This window comes from Aquarana catesbeiana, linkage group LG09, assembly GCF_042186555.1.
Source record: "Aquarana catesbeiana isolate 2022-GZ linkage group LG09, ASM4218655v1, whole genome shotgun sequence".
Classification (NCBI taxonomy): Eukaryota; Metazoa; Chordata; class Amphibia; order Anura; family Ranidae; genus Aquarana; species Aquarana catesbeiana.
Window position 1 is genome coordinate 212,783,747 of NC_133332.1, and position 23,661 is coordinate 212,807,407.

Genomic DNA, 23,661 nt, shown 5'->3' on the forward strand with positions numbered 1-23,661 from the left:
GTTCATATTTAAAATTCAACATTTTCCAGAAATGCAGACTATTCTAAATCCTTGTCGGATGCTCTTTGGGTGTATACTGTATGTTACCATGCCAAACAAATGCATTAAAAAAAAACCAAGAACTCACATTACATTGAAAAATGTCAGTTTTTAAAGAAGCAGAGACATTAGAAAGTCTGCAATTAATTTTCGCAGAGCTCAACATAAGGTACATTCACATTAGTCCCTGTCCGCAAGGAGCTTACAGTCTTCACATGCATACATACAAATACTTAGGCCAATTTTGACAAGAACCAATTAACCTACCAGCATATATCATATAAAATGATCATCCATAAATGGCTCATTTCTACTCTCAATGTAGTGCCCACTATCACTCTCATGATGTTTTACGGCAACAATTGGAAGTGTTCATTACTGCTTGCATAGATTTTTCTGCTTGCATGAAATTATCTGTGTGAATGGTCTAATTCATATCTTCACATCTTCTCAATGGCAAGAGAGAGGGAACATGTGAACCAAGTGTGGTAGGCAAATCACAAGATGGCACAATAAAGCATAGGCAGATGTCAATCTGATCTTCATGGGAACATATCCTTCCATCTATTGCCAACCTTTCATACTAGGGATTTTTTGTGTAATGGACACTTCTTCTTTCCATTTTTAAATCCTTTCACAGAGTGAGAAATCGCTTTGGATAGAAAATCACAAAATAAGCACTTTCAGTTAATTGCTAATTTAAAATGTGGTAATTATGTCATTTTCTTGATTTAAATACTTCAAAAAAAGGGCTCTCCAGCACACGACATGTAATTTAGTCATTTAGAAACTATAGTTCATTAAAAGCTTGTTTTATTTCAATGACTTATCAATTTTTTCCGAGTAACTGAACCTCCATCAAAGTGTACCAGCCTATCTGTGAAATGCTTCAAAATGTGAGGATTATTGTTTTGGTCATGTGTTTAGCCATGCCCCCTAACATTATGTCATACCAGGGTGGCACACTTGTCTTTTTATGATTTCCCTCGTGCCTCCAACTGCATGGTCCATATAACAGAGCAGAAGTAGGGTGCTACGCCTGCAAGGCTGAAACGCGTTTACATCTGCTGTCTGTGTCTTTTATGGAGAATCAATACATTTTGAAGATTTTAAAGTGCAAGCAAGGACCGTCTTTTCTCATGTATGATTCATGTAGTTCACTTTGAAATTTAACTCATGGTTGTAGCCAGTTCTGCTCCTGCATGAGTTGAACTGTCATTCAGCATGATATAGAGTTGAAGAGGACTACATACTTTTTGAGGGTGCCAGATACATATTTTTAACACTACCAGCATGAAAAAAAGTTATTGATTCCTAAATCGCTTATACATTTCTGCAAAATTGTTTCATCACATAGGTCAGATTTGCTTTATTTTAGCCTGCTTTCTAAAACTGCCACCTATTTCATCATACATCGTCAGGAACCTTGAGGGTTAATTCCTGCTGTAGGCGATATGTATAGAACAGGACCCATTAAGCCAATTTGGTAAATTACAGTGCCTCTAAATGCACATTAAGCTCCGTTTTTGTCTCTAAACTTGGAATAAGTGACGTCGGCTGAAGTCTATTTATATTAAAGCACCTCAATTGGCCGGCACCAAATTACTTTAACTGCAGAGTTTCTGACGCAGTACATGGGCTGGACCCAGGAATGGTACAGAAAAGAGAACCTTGTTCCCAAGGGTCATAAATTCACATTGTTGGGCCCCAGAGCATAACTTTCTATGTGCCCCTCCCTCTCTAATCTCATTCTCAAAGACAATTCCTTCAGTAACACAGATTTATTCATTTTAATAATCATTTTATAGAGGTTCCCAAATGACAAATACAATCATTTTCATAATTTTGTATTCCTTAATTGCAAAATGCTATTGCTTCCTGCATAAATCACTGCGTAGCTGGACATTTCATAGCAGTCACATGGTTTGCAATGGCTATAATTATGCCCTTTCTGTCTATAGAGATACAGAGGTCTATGAGATTGAACTGGATGATGACATTAGACTCTGTATATGTGTGTGTGCAAACATCATCATCGCCATATTTGATTAAATGATTTGCCAAGCTGGTTGGGAGATTTGTGTGTCTATCTTCAATTCTAGGTAACTAACAGCAATTAGCAAATTGCTAATGCTAGCCAGGAAATACTACAGTTGTGGTAAAGACTGAAAGTTTGCTCTATTTTCCTTACTTAGTATCTAAAGTTAAAATTTGTAATTTAGTTTTAGATTAAGTTAGAAAGGGTTAAAACCGCTATTTTTTTCCCTCATGTCCCATTCAAAAGATTTCTAATCACTCCATGTCCCAGAAATACAACAGAAAGTGAAAAAAATATTTTCAAAGCCAAGGTCTCTTAAGCTGGCCATACATAGCAGACAAATTTCAATGAATGTTGTCACGGAACGTCCTACACTCCGCTTGAGTGCTTCCGTCATATACCACTTCCTCCCAGTCTGTATACAGATATCAGATATTCCAACCTCTCTGAGCACAAAACAAGGCGACACTTGCTTGTTGCTAACATGAACTCACTTTATTCAGAACCAGAATACAGTCTTATATACAGGAGAAAATATTACTCTAACAATACAAACGTAACCTAATTAACCTAATTAACATGAGCTAATTAACTAATCCTTTATACAGCCTAGGTGATTGAGACGTGGCCTTTTGCCCAGACTGAGTTATCACAGGACACCTTCTCACAATAGCAGCAGCTCCAATAGGAGTCGTCCCGTCTCCTACATTGTATAGAGGACAATGTGATCAGCTCATTCAATTAACATAAACACAGGTAGTTGGAGTTGATGACACCAGCATCTCCTCACAGGATGTGTCCCAACAGTATAATTCAGTCTTATCATTCTAATATGGCATATAAAGGGTTCCCAGAGTCTGTGTGTTTTGGGGGGACATGGAGCTGAATCCAAAGTAACAACAACCCCAGGGTCCCCAGGCATACAGCTCACAGAGAGCACCATTCCCCCAAATGCTAGGGCCCATAATCAAAAGGCAACAGGCTTGAATTCAGTCCTCTCCAACAGCCTCTGTCCTGGCTAGGTCTGTCACATTTCTCCCCTTTCGGCAGGAGACTAACACAGGAGGAGACCCCAGATGGGTTGACTCCGAAGTTAGTCAGTAGTTCCAGTCCTCTATTGCCTGTACCCACACAGTACCCCAAATAAATTATTCCAAACAGAGTATTACTCACCCAGCCAACCTCTACCTCTCTCAGAGAACATATCTGCCGCTGGGGAGAGGCTTGGATTGGCCCTTCTCCCTGGAGTCCTTTCTGCCACTGGAGAGAAGACAGGGGGACTGAGCTCACTCCATCCTGCTGTTGGGGATCTGGGCCGACTGCCCAGCATCCCTGGGGTATACAGGTGGGAACTGAAGCCCCACCCACTGACACCAGATCAAGCTGCAGTTGTGAGGTGATGACTGCATTCTCTCCTTGGATCCTGATCTGCAGATCGCGATAGACTGCCACCTCCTCAACTTGGGCCTCCACAATTGCTGCAGGTGTGGGGCAGAGGTCTTGGACCCTCTGTCTGGTTGCCAGCACTTCTGCTGGGGATTTGCTAGGTGGTTCCTCCTCTACAGAAACGTCTATCAAATCCTCAGTCTCTGGAATTGCTAAAAGTGTGGGACAAAGGTCTTGGACCCTCTGTTCAGTTACCAGATCTTCAGCTGGAGAAGTTTGTTGTAACTCCATAGATGCTGCTGGCAGAAAATCACATGTCCCTGTCAGTGTTGTGGGAGAAAGGCCGACTACCTCTTCTCTCAAGAAGGCCGAAGCCACTGTTGGTGCTGGGCAGAGCACAGTGAACTTTGGCCCTGATAGCAGCTCTTCTGCTGGAGGCTCATCAGGTTGTTCTTCCTCAGCAGAAAAGTCTATCAAATCCCATGTCTCTGCAACTGATATCTGGGGATAGAGGTTCACCATCTCCTGTCCATGGAATCCAGAAGATGCTATCAGTGCTGGGCAGAGGTTAGCAGAGCTCTGCCCTGTTGTCAGCACTTCAGGTTCCATCTCCTGTCCGTGGAACTCAGAAGATTCCATCAGTGCTGAGCAGAGCGCAATGAAGTTTGGCCCTAATCCCAACTCTTCTGCTGGGGGCTCACCCGATGGTTCTTCCTCAGCAGAAAAGTCTATCAAATCCCCTGTCTCTGCAACTGGTGTCTGGGAATGGAGGTTCACCATCTCCTGTCCATGGAATCCAGAAGATGCTATCAGTGCTGGGCAGAGGTTAGCAGAGCTCTGCCCTGTTGTCAGCACTTCAGGTTTGGGGATGGCAATCTCCAGATTTTCCACTGCAGATTCTCTGGGATGCTGCTGGACAGGCACATTCCTCCATCCAAGATCATCCCATGCAGAAACAGGATCATCAAGGTCAGTCAGCACTTGCTGCATCCGCCATAAGACCTCCGCTTCCATAGCTTCGGGGGCAGGTTGGCAAAGCACACTATTGCTCTGCCACATTGCCGACTCTTCAGCCAGGATTTCAGGGTTGTCAGCTGGTATTTCCTGATAGTCCCAGGCAAAGGGAGCCCAGCCCTGGCACTGAGCAATGTCTAGCAGCTGTCTGTAGGCGATCTCTAGCTCCCATTCCTGAACGGCCAGAAACTCCAAATCTTCCTGTGCTCAGTGCACTTCCGAAATGTTCAGTAGCCCTTCTTTGAAATCCATGATTTCGTCCACCCGCCACTTCAAATCACTCCCAAAGTTAGAGTCCCCTGTCAGCTTCACATACAACAGTCCCAAGCTGCCGTAGCTTAAGCCTTCCGTTGGGCTGTCATCCGCTATCCAGGGACATGCTTGGGATACATGCCACCGGAAGGCTCTGTAGCTCTCATCCAGCTTTATCTCTGCCCAGACCAGCCTGCTTAATTCAGCTGTCTGCTTCTTGTGTGGTTTTTCTCCCAAAAACCGCACCCGCAGTCCGTACTGCGACCAGTACCTTTCCTCGATGGAGGGGAGAACTTTTCCCTGGTGTCGCTGCTCACGGGCTAGCGCTTCCTTCCAGAGTTTGCAGCGAATAGTATCACACCATCCCAGCAGGACCTGCTCCGATACTGGTCCTCTGTGCTGTATCTGCATCTCTCGCAACCTCCTTCTGAATTCCTCATCCATGGCGGCTGGTATCTGTACCTCTCCTCTCCTGCTATCTGGACCTTGGATCCAGATGGAAGTTTGGATGTCCCAGACTGCAGGAAGCTTTCCCGCTGCTTGCCACCAATGTCACGGAACGTCCCACACTCCGCTTGAGTGCTTCCGTCATATACCACTTCCTCCCAGTCTGTATACAGATATCGGATATTCCAACCTCTCTGAGCACAAAACAAGGCGACACTTGCTTGTTGCTAACATGAACTCACTTTATTCAGAACCAGAATACAGTCTTATATACAGGAGAAAATATTACTCTAACAATACAAACGTAACCTAATTAACCTAATTAACATGAGCTAATTAACTAATCCTTTATACGGCCTAGGTGATTGAGACATGACCTTTTGCCCAGACTGAGTTAATTATCACAGGACACCTTCTCACAATAGCAGCAGCTCCAATAGGAGTCGTCCCGTCTCCTACATTGTATAGAGGACAATGTGATCAGCTCATTCAATTAACATAAACACAGGTAGTTGGAGTTGATGACACCAGCATCTCCTCACAGGATGTGTCCCAACAGTATAATTCAGTCTTATCATTCTAATATGGCATATAAAGGGTTCCCAGAGCCTGTGTGTTTTGGGGGGACATGGAGCTGAATCCAAAGTAACACCAAACCCAGGGTCCCCAGGCATACAGCTCACAGAGAGCACCATTCCCCCAAATGCTAGGGCCCATAATCAAAAGGCAACAGGCTTGCATTCAGTCCTCTCCAACAGCCTCTGTCCCGGCTAGGTCTGTCACAAATGTATAGCCAGGTTTAGACAGCTGCCTGTGGAAAACGTCCCTATTGAAAGATTTTCCCTCATCTCCTGTTCTGGTGGCAGCTGTAAAATTCTGGATTTCCTATAGCTTTCAGCTAGCTAGATAAGAGAACCAGAACCTTTGCTAAGTGGAAATAAGAGTTTGATAATACAGTTGGCAGAGTCTCCACCAGGACAGTGCCTCTGTGAACAGAGGGGATTCCCTTCCTGGGAAATTAACCAGTAATCTTATCAAAGTAATTGGGAGCAGAAGAATTACTGCAACCAACATATAACAATAGCCATAAGCATATAGATGCACACCAGTATAGAAATAATACAAGTTTTTTTATAAGAAAATAGTACGTACATCCAATGTACAAACAGATATTTTCAGCAAAGGGCCTGATAGGAGTCCTGGTGGAATTCTGCACATATACCCAGATACAGTAATACCTTGGTTTGCGAACATAATTTGTTCCAGAAGCATGCTTGTAATCCAAAGCACTCTTATATCAAAGCATATTTTCCCATAAGAAATGTAATAATGTAAACTCAGATAATTTGTTCCACAACCATTTATTCATATAAAAATGATCAAAATATGAGCAAAAGCTCATATTTATACTGTACAGTACTGTAGTAGGAATACTGTACTGTAGCTCTGTGTTAAAAAAAAAAGAATCACAGTTTTAATGTAAAAAAAAAAAAGAATTACACTCACAATGTTAAGGAGTCTGGAGCTCATCCATGTTAAGCCACTGTGTATATTACAGTAAAGTCGCTGGTGTACAGTATACAGCACTATTCGTGGTCAGAGGTTCGGGGGCGATGGTGGCTCCCAGCACTTCCTGGAGAACTCGGAGACGCTTAGGAACTGTTGACATCACTTCTGGGACCTCCGAACGCATGTTACGCCCACCCCACCCAGCTACGAGTATGTCTGGGTGTCTTAGACAGCTTTACTGTGCATATACACAGCGGCTTTACATGGATGAACACCAGACTCCTTAACATTGTGAGTTTAATACTTTTGTTTGTTTCTACAGTAAAACTACTGCTCGTATATAAAAACAGTGCTCTTATATCAAGACAAAAAAAAAAAAAATGTTGCTCGTTTTTTAAAACGCTCATACACCGCGTTACTTGTAAACCAAGGTATTACTGTATATAGAATTATTAATAGAGATGAACTTTGCAGCAAAGTCCAGTTGCAGGGCCCCCTGAGGATGATGGGGCATCTGTCTTTTTTGTTGAAGACAAGATCAGTGGTCATCCTCCAACTGTTGTCCAGCCAGCCTGGAATTTACCTTTTCACTGGTAGGAACTGTGGTGTGACACTGGAACTCAAAATCAGCCTATCCACTTTACATTTTAGTCCCTCCCTAGTAGAGCTGCACAATTAATCATCAAAAATTCGTTATCGTGATTAATCGTCAAGAATCGTTATCGCGATCTTGACTAAAGTGTTTCACAATTCTTTCTATGCAAAGAATTCTCTGCTCTTCTGAAACCACAGCCCTCAAAAGAAAGGAAGAGAAAAAACAGGTAGTCTGCCAAGAAACAAAACATTCTTTATCAATTGAACTTAAGTATAAACATTTGTAACAATTTGTCAATGGAATAGACTTCCTGTGTAAGTGAAAAAAGTTTAACCACTTAAACACTAAACCTTTTTCTGACATTTGTTGGTTTCAAGTTAGAATCCTTTTTTCTTTGCTAGAAAATTACTTAGAACCCCCAAACATATAAATTTTTTTAGTAGACACCCTAGAGAATAAAATGGTGGTTGTTGCAATATTTTATGTCACACTGTATTTGCGCAGCGGTCTTTCAAATGCAATTTTTTTGGAAAAAATTACTTTAATGAACTAAAAAAAAAAAAACAATCTAACCAGTAAAGTTAGCCCATTTTTTTTGTATAATGTGAAAGATTTTACGTCGCGAGAATCATGAGAGAATCGTGATCTTTTTATTCTAAGCAAAAAAAATTGTCATTCTCATTTGGCCAGAATCGTGCAGCTCTACTCCCTAGCAGTGTATAATAGTTTCTTCTGGTTTGGAACATTAACAGGACATATGGTTGAGACTTTCCCTCTCCACTTCCTCCTTCCAAGGTTTCAAAGCCAACAACTCAGGGGCAGGAAGTGAGTACATAAAATATTTACAGGCATTTACAAATTCAGACAGTAAAAGGCAGCAGATCCCTACAGGTATAAAATCTAAGTTCTCTGTAATATCCTGCAGCCACGTTTCACATAGCTCCTTGCATGTGTTGTGGGTGGGCTTCCTTCCTGAATCTGTGCACGCAATTTGTAGGCCTCATGCACATAGGACGTTTATTTAACTCTCCTAGAAGCCAGCAGCGTTTTTGCAGAAAAGCGCCAAACGCTTCTAACAGTGTCTAAAACTTTTACAGGCATCAAGCTTTTGGGCGTTATTTATTCTGGCCAATGAAATGAATTATTTTATTATGGCCATTGAAATTAATTATTGCTCAAGCGTTGAACGTGCCTAGCATTTAGGCATGTTTAGCAGCTTTTAGTAGCATCAAGGGTTTTTTTCTGCCCAAACTCTGCTGCTCCTGGATGCACTGGAAGTGGGTTTTTTTTTCTGCCTCTAAAAGCCCCTGACACTAAATGCTGCTAAAAGCCTATGTGTGCATGGACATGTAGGCTAACATGGAGGGGCATTTAGAGGCAGGATATAAATAATGTCAGATGCCCCTAGAAGCAGCTGTAAAAACTTCCAGTGTGCATGAGGCTGTAAGACCTGGACTCGCAAGGCAGGTTTTAATGTGATTGGTGGCTGTAAAGAGGTTCTTAGTTGCATACCTCCCAACATTTTGACATGGGAATGAGGGACACCTTCTAACAAATGTATGTAGGCATAGAACACGCCCCCTGCCACACCCCCTTAATGGAGAATTAACCAAAAAAAGGTTCATTAAATCCACAAGGACTTTTTTTTACCACTACTATTCCTTTATATTGGCTTTTAATATGTACAAATGCAGCAATTTAGAAATTGGATGAAAGGTTTAGCACTGGGAAACACTTTTTGAAAGATAAAAAGTGCATTTTATATACAACTATATAGATCCGACCAAAATGAGGGACACATGAGGTGGAATGAGGGACAGAGGGACATTGCTCCAAATCAGGGACAGTCCCTCCAAATCAGGGACAGTTGGGAGCTATATAGTCGTGACCATTTGATGCATCAGTTTTTTTGTGTGGGACACAGCAAGGAACCTGCAGTATGTGTGTTTAGGAATTTCACTTTTGCAAATAACACAGGGTTTCCAGATCGCCAGATTGAAGACAGAAAGGCATATAGTGGATTAATGTAAATCAGCAATGTCTGGAAGAAAACTAAATCTTTTAGCAAGTAGAATGCGCCTCCTAATTCCCATATGCAAGTCAAGGCATCTTTTGTTTTGACTGGAATGTAATATTTTATATTGGTATACTCTTTTTGTTAGTTTGTATGGGGAATGATACGTAGACTAGACTGGAACTCTCGCCAAAACTTTTTTCCATATATTATTTATATAATATGGAGGCGTTATTACCTCGGTCAGATTTTTTTTGTTACTGTCTGTGTCCCCACTATGGTCTTGATGACTACATAGGAATTGAGTGGAATGTGCCTTGTGAAGACACTGACCGCAATAAAAGCTTGATTTAGGTTCTTTCCCTTCTCGGCTGTACGTAAAAGTTCTTATGTCCTCATAAGAGAGGTTCTGTTAATTTCTTGTTCTGGTGACACAGCAGAAAATGAGGGGAAATTGTCCCTGCAGGACACACTTATGCCCCGTACACACGGTCGGATTTTCCGATGGAAAATGTCCAATCGGAGCGTGTTGTCGGAAATTCCGACCGTGTGTGGGCTCCATCGGACATTTTCCATTGGATTTTCCGACACACAAAGTTGGAGAGCAGGAGATAAAATTTTCCGACAACAAAATCCGTTGTCGGAAATTCCGATCGTGTGTACACAAATCCAACGGACAAAGTGCCACGCATGCTCAGAATAAATAAAGAGATGAAAGCTATTGGCCACTGCCCCGTTTATAGTCCCGACGTACGTGTTTTACGTCACCACGTTTAGAACGATCGGATTTTCCGACAACTTTGAGCGACCGTGTGTAAACAAGACAAGTTTGAGCCAACATCCATCGGAAAAAATCCTAGGATTTTGTTGTCGGAATGTCCGAACAAAGTCCGACCGTGTGTACGCCCTATTAGAGATTTTCAGAATGGTCACATTGCTATAATACATCACAGTGTGTGTGGCTAGATAATGATTTTAATGTTTCAGGATAGAAGATTTTGACAATCTAATTATCACCGTCCTTTTTTTTTCTTTTCTTTTTTTTAAAAACAAATGTCAAACGATCTATTATTTTTCTATACACGGACCTGCATTGCTTCAGGCAGTGTTTGGCCCTGCTTTCACATGTTCTCCAAGCAGGGGAGCAATGAAAGTCATTCACCCTGCAGCGTATGATGCGTGCTAAGCGTTGTAAGTAACCTTCGGCACATTGATAGAAAACATTTTTTTTTTGTTTATGGCTCAAAAATAAGGGGCCCCCGTGGGTCTCAGGGATGCAAGCTAAGTCCTTCTTTTCTATCATTTGCACTAAAGGTACCTTGCCACCAGACTGTTAATTTCAAAAGCAATGTGCATTTAACATGCTTTATGCATGCTATTTACCTGTAAACGCCTCCCTTGTGTAGACATCCATAAGCCCCGAGACTGCTACAGGGCACCAATATCTTGGATTTGATGACCGCAGCCCCAGCTGTCACTCAAGTGACAATCTATAGTAATTTACTTCCCAGCAACTGCATAAAAGGCTATATAGGGAGGCAAAGGGAGGTGTTAAGGAGCTGGGACAACACAGGCAGTAACTAGACACTCCCAAAAGAGGAGAAGGCTATGATGTGCAAGTAGCGAGAGGGGCCTGTGCTAGGAATTTGACTAGTCAGTTATCCTAGGAAGTTCAAAAACATATAAGTAAATAAAAATATATAAGCATTATAAATACTTGAGTTTCTGTGCGTTTACCTGCAATTTTTTAAGTTGGTGACAGGGTCTCTTTACATTGAACCATCTCGCTGTCATATCTGCTGACAGTTTGGTTCCTTTCCCACAAACAGCATTGTATACCGCCCCCTGAAATGCAGTGAATCTGCAGTGGATTGCTTTTTAGAGTACGGTGAGAGGTTAGCAGGCTTTCAGGAGGCCATACTGCTGTATACTGGTGCCTGTTGTTTTTTTTTGTTTTTTTTTTATTGCTGATCATAAATTATGGACCTGAGCCACAACTGTAAGTCAAATCTTTGGCTCAAGACTGCAGTACGGTCCCAATCACTTACAGTATATGGGAGTGTTTTTTTTTTTTTTACAGAATATCAATCACTTAAGCTATCTGCTGCATTAAAATCCGTGAAAGAATAATGACATTACAGAAACTGCTCTCAGTGAGAAATGTACATTTTTTGGAATATTATGTAAATGTTTTAGAGTTTGTCAGATTAGAAGATATTTTTATAATAAACTAGAAGATGTGTGTGTTTTTGGTGCCTGAGTAATTCAAAACACACAGGTATTCATTACTGTCAAAGTAAACTGTATTTTATGTGAGGGTAGTGTATGAGATTGCCATGATTTAACCACTTGCTTACTGGGCACTTAAACCCCCCTCCTGTCCAGACCAATTTTCAGCTTTCAGTGCTCTCACACTTTGAATGACAATTACTCAGTCATGCAACACTGTACCCAAATGATTTTTGTTGTCCTTTTTTTCATACAGATAGAGCTTTCTTTTGGTGGTATTTGATCACCTCTGAGTTTTTTATTTTTTTGCGCTATAAATGAAAAAAGACCGAAAATTTTGAAAAAAAAAAATTTTTCTTAATTTTTGTGATAAAATTTTGCAAATTAGTAATTTTTCTTCATAAATTTTGGCCACAATTTATACTGCTACATATCTGGTAAAAATAACCGCAAATTAGTGTAAATTATTTGGTCTGTGTGAAAGTTTTAGAGTCTACAAGCTATGATGCAAATGATAAAAAAATTATCACATCTGATGTACTGGCGGCCTATCTCATTTCTTGAGACCCTAACAAGCCAGGAAAGTACAAATGCCCCCCAAATAACCCCTTTTTGGAAAGTAGACATTTCAAGGTATTTAGTAAGAGGCATGGTGAGTTATTTGAAGTTGTCATTTTTTTCCCACAATTCTTTGCAAAATTAAGATTTTTTTTTCACAAAATTGTCATTGTAATAGCTTATTTCTCTCACATGGCATGTGCATACCACAAATGACACCCCAAAATACATTCTGCTACTCCTCCTGAGTATAGCGATACCACATGTGTGGGACTTTTTCACTGCCTGGCCACATACAGACAACATGCAGGGAGCACCATCAGGTGTTCTAGGAGCATAAATTACACATCTCATTTCTCAACCACCTATTATACTTTTGAAGGCCCTGGAGCACCAGGACAATGGAAACACCCAAAAAATGACCCCATTTTGGAAAGCTAACACCCCAATGTATAATCGAGGCATAATGAGTCTTTTGAACGGTTCATTTTTTTCCAGAAGTTTTTGGAAAATGTGGAAAAAAAATGAAAACGCACAAAGTTGTCCGTTTATAAGATATTTCCAACACATAGCATTTAGATAGCAAAAATGACACCCCAAAATACATTCTGTTACTCCTCCTGAATATTACGATACCACATGTTGAAACTTCTACACAGCATGGCCACATACAGAGGCCCAACATTGAAGTAGCACCTTCAGGCATTCTAGGAGCATAAATTACACATCTCATTTCTCAACCACCTATTACACCTTTGAAGGCCCTGGAGCACCAGGACAATGGAAACACCCACAAAATGACCCCATTTTGGAAAGCTAACATCCCAACGTATAATCCATGATGCATAATAGGGGCAGCACAGTGGTGTAGTGGATAGCACTTTCACCTAGCAGCAATAGGGTCGCTGGTTCAAATCCTGACCACGACACCATCTGCCTGGAGTTTGCATGTTCTCCCTGTACCTGCGTGGGTTTCCTCCGGGTACTCCAGTTTCCTCCCACACTCCAAAGACATGCTGGTAGGTTAATTAGATCCTGTCGAAAAAATTGGCCAAATATGTGTATGTTGTATGTGTTTGTAAGCGCGTCGGGACCCCATGGGGTAAAGGACCGTGCTATACCGCAGATGGATACCAGTGGCAAAAAGCGCCCTGATGTGATTCAGTTCACATAGGTAGCGCTATACAAGTCACTCATTCATTCAATGAGTCTTTTGAACGGTTCATTTTTTTCCAGTGGTTTTTGAAAACACATTTTTTTTACACAAAGTTGTCCGTTTATAAGATATCTCCAACACATAGCAAAAATGACACCCCAAAATACATTCTGCTACTCCTCCTGAGGATGGCGATACCACATGTGTGAGACTTCTACACAGCCTGGCCACATACAGAGATCCAACATTCAAGGAACACCGTCAGGTGTTCAAGGGACACACAGCATGCACATACCAAGAATTACACCCCAAAATACATTATGCTGAGCAAAGCGTAAACAAAAGATTACCTGTGGATTTAGTAGCGCAGTTGTACACAGGAGGATAGCACTGGTCCAGACAGTAGGCAGGGACTTGGTCAGCAACGGCGATCACAATTGTCCAGGCAGCAAGCAGGGATACTGTCTATATACAGTCCAGGGTCAGTGCAGGCAGAGATATTCTCAGCAGTGCCAAAAATATTGGTCCTGGTAGTAGGCAGGAACATGTGGTGTGGTCAGTGCGACAGGCAGAGACATAATGGCAATAAGTCCTGCAGGCAGAAGTAGGGCCTCGTTCAGGACAGAATGGGGAGAGGGGTAGAGGCTTCTCCCACCCAAATCTCTTTGAAGCCTCCAAGTCTCCAGACCCTAATCTGGGAATGAGAAAACAAAAAAAAAAGGTTTCTTCATCCAGAAAAACAATTCTGGAGCCCCTCACATATGTGAGACCCCTGTGTTGAATCCCACTAGTCCAGTAGCAGGGTACAAGATCAGTGAGGCTGGCAAAAAACATGGTCAAACAGTCCAAGGTCAGTTCCAGATCAGGCAGAGGTATGTACAAAATCGTAAGGTAGAAGCATAGTCGAATAACAGTCCAGGGTCAGTCCCAGCTCAGGCAGAGGTATGTACAGAATCGGCAGACAGAAGCGTGGTCAAATAACAGGGTCAGTTACAGAGCAAGCAGTGTCATAAGGGGTGTGAAGGTGTGTGAAGGCAGGAACTGAGGATTACGTTTACCATACTTCACTAATAATTTATTGTAGTATGGTAATGGCGAAAACAGTCACCTATGCAGAGGCCTGGTTGGGAAGGACATTGGGCACAATAGTAAGATGTATCTCTTCTGATTCCTGCTCTGGTACACACCTTGCATTTTTTTTTACGTCGTTGGCCTGTTGGTCTGGGAGGGATTTTATCGGGATAGTGGCGTTCTGAGAGTCGACTAAGATCATCTGATCGGATGTGTTCTGGTGGGCCGTTCGGGGATATAAGGGCAGTGAACACTTCCTCCTGGTAGCCAAGGAAGTGTTTGGGGTTTTGAGTGGAGTTGCGGTAAATAATATATGAGTTGTATATGGCCAATTGAAAAAAATAAGTTGCGACTTTTTTATCCCAATGGTATGTCCGTCTTGTGGTAAGGTAGGGTTTGAGCATTTGGTCATTGAAGTCAACTCCCCCCATGAACAAATTATGTTCATAGATGTATTTTGGTTTTTGGATGGGGCCATTCCTTCTGGGGATTTCCGCGAAGGTATTATTGTAGATCAAAGACAACATGTAGACATCCCTTCTGTCCTTCCACTTCACTGCCAAATTCTCCTTGTTTCGCAGACTTGCCATTTCTCCTTTTCTCAACTTCTTATTGACAAGACTTTGAGGAAAGCCCTTCCGGTTCTTTTTTATGGTGCCACATGCTGGCGTCTTCTGGTGAAGGTTGTGGAACAGGGGCAGAGATGTGCAGAAGTTGTCTACGTACAAATGGTAGCCTTTTTCCAGTAGGGGGTTTATGAGGTCCCAAACAATTTTCCCGCTTGACACCAGTAGTCTGGGCAATTAAGGGGATGCAGCTGGGTGTCCTTCCCTTCGTACACTTTGAAGGCATATATGTACCCTGTGACTCTGTCACATAATTTGTATACCTTCACCCCATAGTGGGCCCTTTTTCTGGGAATAAATTGTTTGATTTTAAGCCCACCACTAAATTTAACAAGGGACTCATCCACACATATGTGTTGGTCCGGGATAAACAGCTGGGGGAATATTTCTGAAAAATAATTTAGTAGTGGCCGATTTTTGAAAAGCCTGTCATAATTTGGGTAATTTTGGGGAGGGCACTGGGTATTATCATTGAAATGGAGGAACCTCATGATCATGAGGTATCTGATTCTGGACAATACCTTGGAGAAGATTGGCATGTGGTGGATGGGGTGGATTGACCAATAGAATTCAAAGTATTTTTTTTGGTGAGCCCCATACAAAATGTGAGGCCTAAAAATACCTTCAACTCCTCCACCGTTAGGTCTCTCCACTCGTAGGGACGGCATAATAGGATGTTGGATTATTTAAAATAAATTGCTGTGCATACAGGTTGCACTGGGCCACAATTGTTGATAGCATGTCCTCTGTAAAAATTGGATCAAAAAAATTGATTGGGGAAAAATTCTCTGCGTCCACCTGGACTCCTGACTGGGCAGTGAAAGGGGGAATGTTGGCTTCTCCTGAATTAAAAGGAAGCCACAAGGGGTTCTGAAGGGCATAGGGAAGGCTGGCATGGGTCCTTGGCCTTTCCTGCCAAGGTACTGCGGTGCTGGTGGATGGCACTGCGGTGCTGGTGGATGCCACTGGCTTTGTTTGGCAGGCAGAATATCATCCTCCTCTGAGTCACTCAGTGTTCCACTACTGAGGACTGGCTCATAATTTACGTCCGACTCAGAATCCAAGTTTGAAAGGGAATCCGAAAAAGAGAGCTCCCTGTTGCTCTCGTCGGCCTGGGAAAGTATTTGGTACACCTCCTCGGCGGAAAAAGCATCTTTTGGACATGGTTGCTGGTGGTGATGCGACTACACAGGTGTGTGCTAAGCCTGCACTGATGGGCACTGATGAGGCGGCACTGATGAGCACAGATGGGCACTGAGGTGGCACAGAGGGGCACTGATGAGGTGGAACAGATGTGCATTGATGAGGTGGAACAGATGTGCACTGATGAGGTGGAACAGATGTGCACTGATGAGGCGGCAAAGATGTGCACTGATGAAGCGGCACAGATGGGCATTGATGAGGCAGCACAGATGGGCACTGATGAAGCTGCACAGATGGGCACTGATTGATTGCACAGATGTGCACTAATGGGGCGGCACAGATGGGCACTGATTTATGGCACAGATATGCACTGATGAGGTGGCACAGATTGGCACTGATGAGGCGGAACATATGGGCACTGATGAGGCAGAACAGATGTGCACTGATTGCAAAGAGGTGCACAGATGGACACTGATCACTGATGGCACAGGTGGGCACAGATTGGCACAGGCGGGCAAGATTGGCACAGGTGGGCACAGATCGTAAATAGGCACTGTAATTTATGATGTTTTAACTCGCTGAAGGCACAGATCGCCATCAGATCCTCTCTCTCCTCACACGCGGTCTCTGTGTGAGGAGGGAGAGCCAGCAATGAGAGATGATCTCATATGTTTACATTTGAGATCATCTCACATTGGCCACGCCGATCGCGTAGTAAATGGCCGCTGTGATTGGCCATTTACAGCGATCTGTGATTGGCTTTGTCCAGGGGACATGGCCAGCACAGAATTTCCCCGATGCACGCTCAATGCATGCTCACTTGGCTCTGGCCCGGACGTCAAACGGTTGAAGAAAGAAGAGACAGAGTATAAGATAATCAAGTACCAGGAAAAGTGGAAGAGAAAAAGTGAACAGTAGATGATCATGGATTAGGGAAACCGAGAGGAGGCAAAGGAGCCTGCCGGTATCCTGATCATGAACCATTGGGAGTATAGCTAGAGAGGGGGGCTTCATGGCTGGAGAGCCTAGAGGAAGGTGATAGTAGCTAGGGTTAAGGCGGTAGAGCAAAAACTGATCACGGACAGGGAGAAGAGGAGGCAAAGCAAGAACTGAATGTTTAGTTTCTTTCAAAAATACAGCCTGAGAATGCTGAATGCTTTTTTTCAGTGGTTCGTTTTTTTTTTTAAAGTGGTATATACCCCAAAGCAGATGTAGCATCCTGATGTTAAGGTAGGTTTGCTATTAAATTTTCCAACAGAGGCAGAACGGTGGTCTGCCGATGTAAACAAGTCCCCAGAGAGCCTCCCCCACTTACATCAGGGTCCCCAGAGAAAACTCCTCTTACATCAGGGTCCCCAGAGAGCCGCCTCCTTACATCAGGGTCTCCAGAGAGCCCTTGACCCCCCGTTACATCAGGGTCCCCAGAGAGCCTACCCTTACATCAGGGTCCCCAGAGAGCCTCCCCTAACATCAGGGTCCCCAGAGAGCCCCCCCATACATCAGGGTCCCCAGAGAGCCCCCCCATACATCAGGGTCCCCAGAGAGCCCCCCATACATCAGGGTCCACTCCCCAGAGAGCACCCTCATACACCAGGGTCCCCAGAGAGCCCCCCATACATCAGGGTCCCCAGAGAGCCCCCCATACATCAGGGTCCCATAGAGCCCCCCATAGATCTGGGTCCCCAGAGAGCCCCCCATACATCAGGGTCCCAGAGAGCCCCCCCATAGATCTGGGTCCCCAGAGAGCCCCCCATACATCAGGGTTCCCAGAGAGCCCTCCCCATACATCAGGGTCCCCAGAGAGCCCCCCCATACATCAGGGTCCCCAGAGAGCCCCCCCATACATCAGGGTTCCCAGAGAGCCCCCCCATACATCAGGGTTCCCAGAGAGCCCCCCCATACATCAGGGTCCCCAGAGAGCACCCATACATCAGGGTCCCCAGACAGCCCCCATACATCAGGGTCCCCAGAGAGCCCCCCCATTCATAAGGGTCCCCAGAGAGCGCCCCCATACATCAGGGTCCCCAGAGAGCCCCCCCAATACATCAGGGTCCCCAGAGAGCCCCACCATACATCAGGGTCCCCAAAGAGCCCCCCCATACATAAGGGTCCCCAGAGAGCGCCCCCATACATCAGGGTCCCCAGAGAGCCCCCCCAATACATCAGGGTCCCCAGAGAGCCCCACCATACATCAGGGGCCCCAGAGAGCCCCCCATACATCAGGGTCCCCAGAGAGCCCCCCATACATCAGGATTCCCAGAGAGCCCCCCCATACATCAGGGTCCCCAGAGAGCCCCCATACATCAGGGTCCCCAGAGAGCCCCTATACATCAGGGTCCCCAGAGAGCCCCCCCATTCATAAGGGTCCCCGGAGAGCGCCCCCATACATCAGGGTCCCCAGAGAGCCCCCCCAATACATCAGGGTCCCCAGAGAGCCCCACCATACATCAGGGTCCCCAGAGAGCCCCCCATACATCAGGGTCCCCAGAGAGCCCCCCCATACATAAGGGTCCCCAGAGAGCGCCCCCATACATCAGGGTCCCCAGAGAGCCCCCCCAATACATCAGGGTCCCCAGAGAGCCCCACCATACATCAGGGGCCCCAGAGAGCCCCCCATACATCAGGGTCCCAGAGAGCCCCCCATAGATCTGGGTCTCCAGAGAGCCCCCCCATACATCAGGGTTCCCAGAGAGCCCCCCCATACATCAGGGTCCCAGAGAGCCCCCCATACATCAGGGTCCCCAGAGAGCCCCCCATACATCAGTGTTCCCAGAGAGCCTCCCCATACATCAGGGTCCCCAGAGAGCCCCCATACATCAGGGTCCCTGAGAGCCCCCCCCATAGATCTGGGTCCCCAGAAAGCCCCCCATAAATTAGGGTCCCCAGAGAGCCCCCCATACATCAGGGTCCCCAGAGAGCCCCCCCATTCATAAGGGTCCCCAGAGAGCGCCCCTATACATCAGGGTCCCCAGAGAGCCCCCCCAATACATCAGGGTCCCCAGAGAGCCCCACCATACATCAGGGTCCCCAGAGAGCCCCCCATACATCAGGGTCCCCAAAGAGCCCCCCCATACATCAGGGTCCCCAGAGAGCGCCCCCATACATCAGGGTCCCCAGAGAGCCCCCCCAATACATCAGGGTCCCCAGAGAGCCCCACCATACATCAGGGGCCCCAGAGAGCCCCCCATACATCAGGGTCCCCAGAGAGCCCCCCCATACATCAGGGTTCCCAGAGAGCCCCCCCATACATCAGGGTCCCCAGAGAGCCCCCATACATCAGGGTCCCCAGAGAGCCCCCATACATCATGGTCCCCAGAGAGCCCCCCCCATTCATAAGGGTCCCCAGAGAGCGCCCCCATACATCAGGGTCCCCAGAGAGCCCCCCCAATACATCAGGGTCCCCAAAGAGCCCCACCATACATCAGGGTCCCCAGAGAGCCCCCCATACATCAGGGTCCCCAGAGAGCCCCCCCATACATAAGGGTCCCCAGAGAGCGCCCCCATACATCAGGGTCCCCAGAGAGCCCCCCCAATACATCAGGGTCCCCAGAGAGCCCCACCATACATCAGGGGCCCCAGAGAGCCCCCCATACATCAGGGTCCCAGAGAGCCCCCCCATAGATCTGGTCCCCAGAGAGCCCCCCCCATTCATAAGGGTTCCCAGAGAGCCCCCCCATACATCAGGGTTCCCAGAGAGCCCCCCATACATCAGGGTCCCCAGAGAGCCCCCCATACATCAGTGTTCCCAGAGAGCCCCCCCATACATCAGGGTCCCCAGAGAGCCCCCATACATCAGGGTCCCTGAGCGCCCCCCCCCATAGATCTGGGTCCCCAGAAAGCCCCCCATAAATTAGGGTACCCAGAGAGCCCCCCCATACATCAGGGTCCCCAGAGAGCCCCCCATACATCAGGGTGCCTAGAGAGCCCCCCTATACATCAGGGTGCACAGAGAACCCCCCTATACATCAGGGTGCCCAGAGAGCCCCCCCATACATCAGGGTCCCCAGAGAGCCCCCCATACATCAGGGTCCACAGAGAGCCCCCCCATACATCAGGGTCCTCAGAGAGCCTCCCCCCATACATCAGGGTCCCCAGAGAGCCCCCCCATACATCAGGGTTCCCAGACTTAAACCCCCCCAGAGGTTCCCCTGTACCTGGCTGTGCACCTCCAACCCCCAACACAGGGGGAGGTGGGAGGTGGCGATCGGCAGCTCTATGGTGCCTGTGGACCGCAGGATCTCCCTGGAGCTTGTAGTTCTCTTCATGATTCTGTACAGTGGAGAGGGGAGGGGCCTCTGACCCGGGCAGCAGTCGGCAACAGTGGGGGGGGGGGCCCAATATTTATTATAGCAAAAAGTAAAAAATATTGTGTTTTTTTTTTCAAACTTGTCACTCTTCTTTTGTTTATAGCGCAAAAAATAAAATCCGCAGAGGCGATCTAATACCACCAAAAGAAAGCTCTGTTTGTTGGGAAAAAATTATAACAATTTCATCTGGGTACAGTGTTGTATGACCGCGCAATTGTCATTCAAAATGTGACAGCACAGAAAGCTGAAAAATGGCTTGGGCAGGAAGGGGGTGAAAATGCCCTGTATTGAGGTGGTTAAAGAAGTGGAAACTGCAGTTGAATGTTTCTAAATGTAAAATAATGCACCTAGGGAAAAAGATTTAGGGGTACTTATTTCAGATGATTGCAAAATGAGCAAACAGTGTGACCAGGCAGCAGGGAAAGCGAATATAATTCTAGTTTGCATCACTAGAGGGATCACCAGCAGGAGGAAGGGGTTTCTGATTCCCCTGTATAGATCTCATTTAGAATCTTGTGTCCAGTTCTGGAGACCTCACTTACAAAAATATATTGATAAAATAGAACAAGTCCAGAGACATGTAACACAAATGGTGAAAGGTCTGGGGGATAAAACATGTCAAGCGTGACTTCAGGATATATAAAAAGTGTCTTTTCTGCAGTATGTGATTAGTAAGCTGCATTATATTACATTTTTGCTTTTGGGTTTAATACCGCTTACAGTTTACTGGATGAAAAATGTCAGGGGGCTTAATAAAGACAGGACATAGTTTCCATAGTTAGCATTATGTGTAAAACATAATAAAACAGGTCCTTGGCAAATGCACACACAGGAACAGTAAGTAGCTTTACAATGTCATTAATCAGATTCAGAGGTAATATTCATTTGACATTGCATATCAATGTTTTTTTTCTTAATACACTTCCACTGCGACAACAACCAACAGCAGAGTTGCCCAATAGCTGACTGCCCATTAATCTAATTTTATAGTACATCAAATAAATTGGTTCAGTGCATGACTTGGGATATTGATTTGAAGATCTCCTCTGAAAGTCAAGTTTTAAATCTATTAAAATTAAGGCTCTTGCCAATTACAGACAGCCAAGCATCAAGAAGGGGATACAAATGATTAGACTAGCCCCCCAAGGTACAGAATAGTTGTCACTTCACTTTCTATAATCACTGCCACTCATCGGTAAAATGAATTCTGTACGGGGTATAGACAGTTGCTCATCAGTTCTGTAGAAGCTGTTTTCTATCTCATTAGTTAATGAGTAATTTACAACTGTAATCCTTTTGGTAGGGCCCTTTAGAGGACAATATTAGGTGCTGCTGGTTTATTAGTGACTAAGGATTGTAAAACAAAGGCTCAATAATCAAGGGTTGATGGCCTAGGCTCAAAGAACTTTTACTTGGTTAAAACAAATATATAGTCTTTTTTCATATATACTGTATGCATATGTAGCACTAACTCTCGATGGAGCTGCTGGTTTAAGCGGGCTTGTTACCTTCACTCTCCTTCCCTCTGTCTTACCGGCACCGGGTCTAGGGTTCCGTTGAGTTTACCTCTGGACGATACACGCACCAACACTTGAGTACGTTTTCAATGCTTTATTAAACAATTTACTAAGGAAGTAGCAGGAAAGAGGCAGAAGGGAAACTGCAGAAGAAACTCAAATATCTTCTTGTAGGATTCTTGACAAATGTCCTGGTAGAACTTGGATATTACAATAGAATGCGCTCCCCTCATGGGACACACTCTTTGCTTGCCTGGATAGGCCTCTCTCACTTGCCTAGCAGCCAGTACGTAGCACGAACAAAAGTCTCTGCCACAGACTTGTTTGGGATAAACCTGTACACTCCTCTGCCACAGGATGTATTGGTTTTGCTGTGAATGTCAGTCACAGTGCTTGAACCTTTAAGCCAACCCGGCAACACTATGCTGTATAGTTACTTTAGGATACGTCCTCCAACCGAGTCAACAGGCCCCTCTCCAGACCAGCACACTGCGTGATCCTTCCATGACGGGTCCTCCCCTGGGATCTCCTCGGTTGTCCAGCTACTTCACTCGGGATAGACAGCTCAGGACCATTCCTCGGCTGCTGTGGTAGGCCCCAGACAAGCTTCTGGGCCCACCCCTGCGCCGCAGCGGCGTGGGCCTCCGGAACGGAGGACCACGAGATTGCTCTCTAATGCATACCTGTCGGCCAGGAGGGCCAGCAGGTGGCTGTAAAACGAACCCCACAATATGGCGTCTGTCCCATAAATACCCTTGCCCAGAATGCAACTCGGAGGACCACCTCCACCGAGTTGTCTCCGGGAAAGAAGAGCATCCATACGCTTCGACACATTGCCCTTCCAACACTGACTAGTGATAACAGCGACACCCACCGGTCAGTATGGAAACACACACAACGTCAGCCAAGCTGGAACAGAGACAAACTTAACCTTCCTAACGAATAAGTTACTAAATTTACCTAACATATGGTAGATCGCAGATCTACCAGCGCTACACATATGTTATGTGCTTGCTGCAAATAATACTGTATTATCTACATATATTACTAACCCATGCGTTCAAAGTAACTACGGTATGTTGTTGTTTTTTTTTTTTTTGTTTTTTTTTTATTTGGCTGCATTTTAGCTGTTGAAATCCTGGATATTGCTTTGAAGTCTACAGATAGCACCATAGACTTATTTTTCATATTTTCCTCTATTTCCTTAGCCCCCTCTGCATTAATAAAAAAAAAGCCTGTGCTGAAATTTAGGTGGACTTTTTGCACACATTGAATGATTCAGAATAGTGACTTCTACCTTATCAGATGGCCCCATCCAAACAAGTTTTCATTCAAGGCCCATTCACACTTACTTACATACCTAATAACTGTGTGCACACCATAGGTGTGCGCAGCCTATTGCATTAGGGTGTGCACCCCAAAGCTCAAACACACATGCACGTGTGTGTGTGTGCGTGCGTGCGTGTGTGTGTGTGTATATATATATATATATATATATATATATATATATATATATATATATTCTTATTAAATAAACAAACATTTTAAAATGTCAGAAGTGCTTCCACACTTCTCTTATAAGCAGAGCCACTCATTGGGAGGTTTTTCCCATCTCCCTGCCGGCACAGTGAAAGAAAAGTGCAAAATGTGGAGGGTATGACAGTGAGTAGTATGTACAGGAGACAAGTGTGGAGGGTGTGACAGTGAGAAGTATGTACAGGAGACAAGTGTGGAGAGTATGACAGTGAGCGGTATGTACA

At 45.0% G+C, this 23,661-nt stretch overlaps 1 protein-coding gene across 3 annotated transcripts in view; it reads left to right on the plus strand.

The window, feature by feature from the left end:
- Window positions 1-23,661, plus strand: part of SARDH (sarcosine dehydrogenase) — a 217,418-nt gene that overhangs the window by 183,757 nt on the left and 10,000 nt on the right. The window lies entirely within an intron of this gene.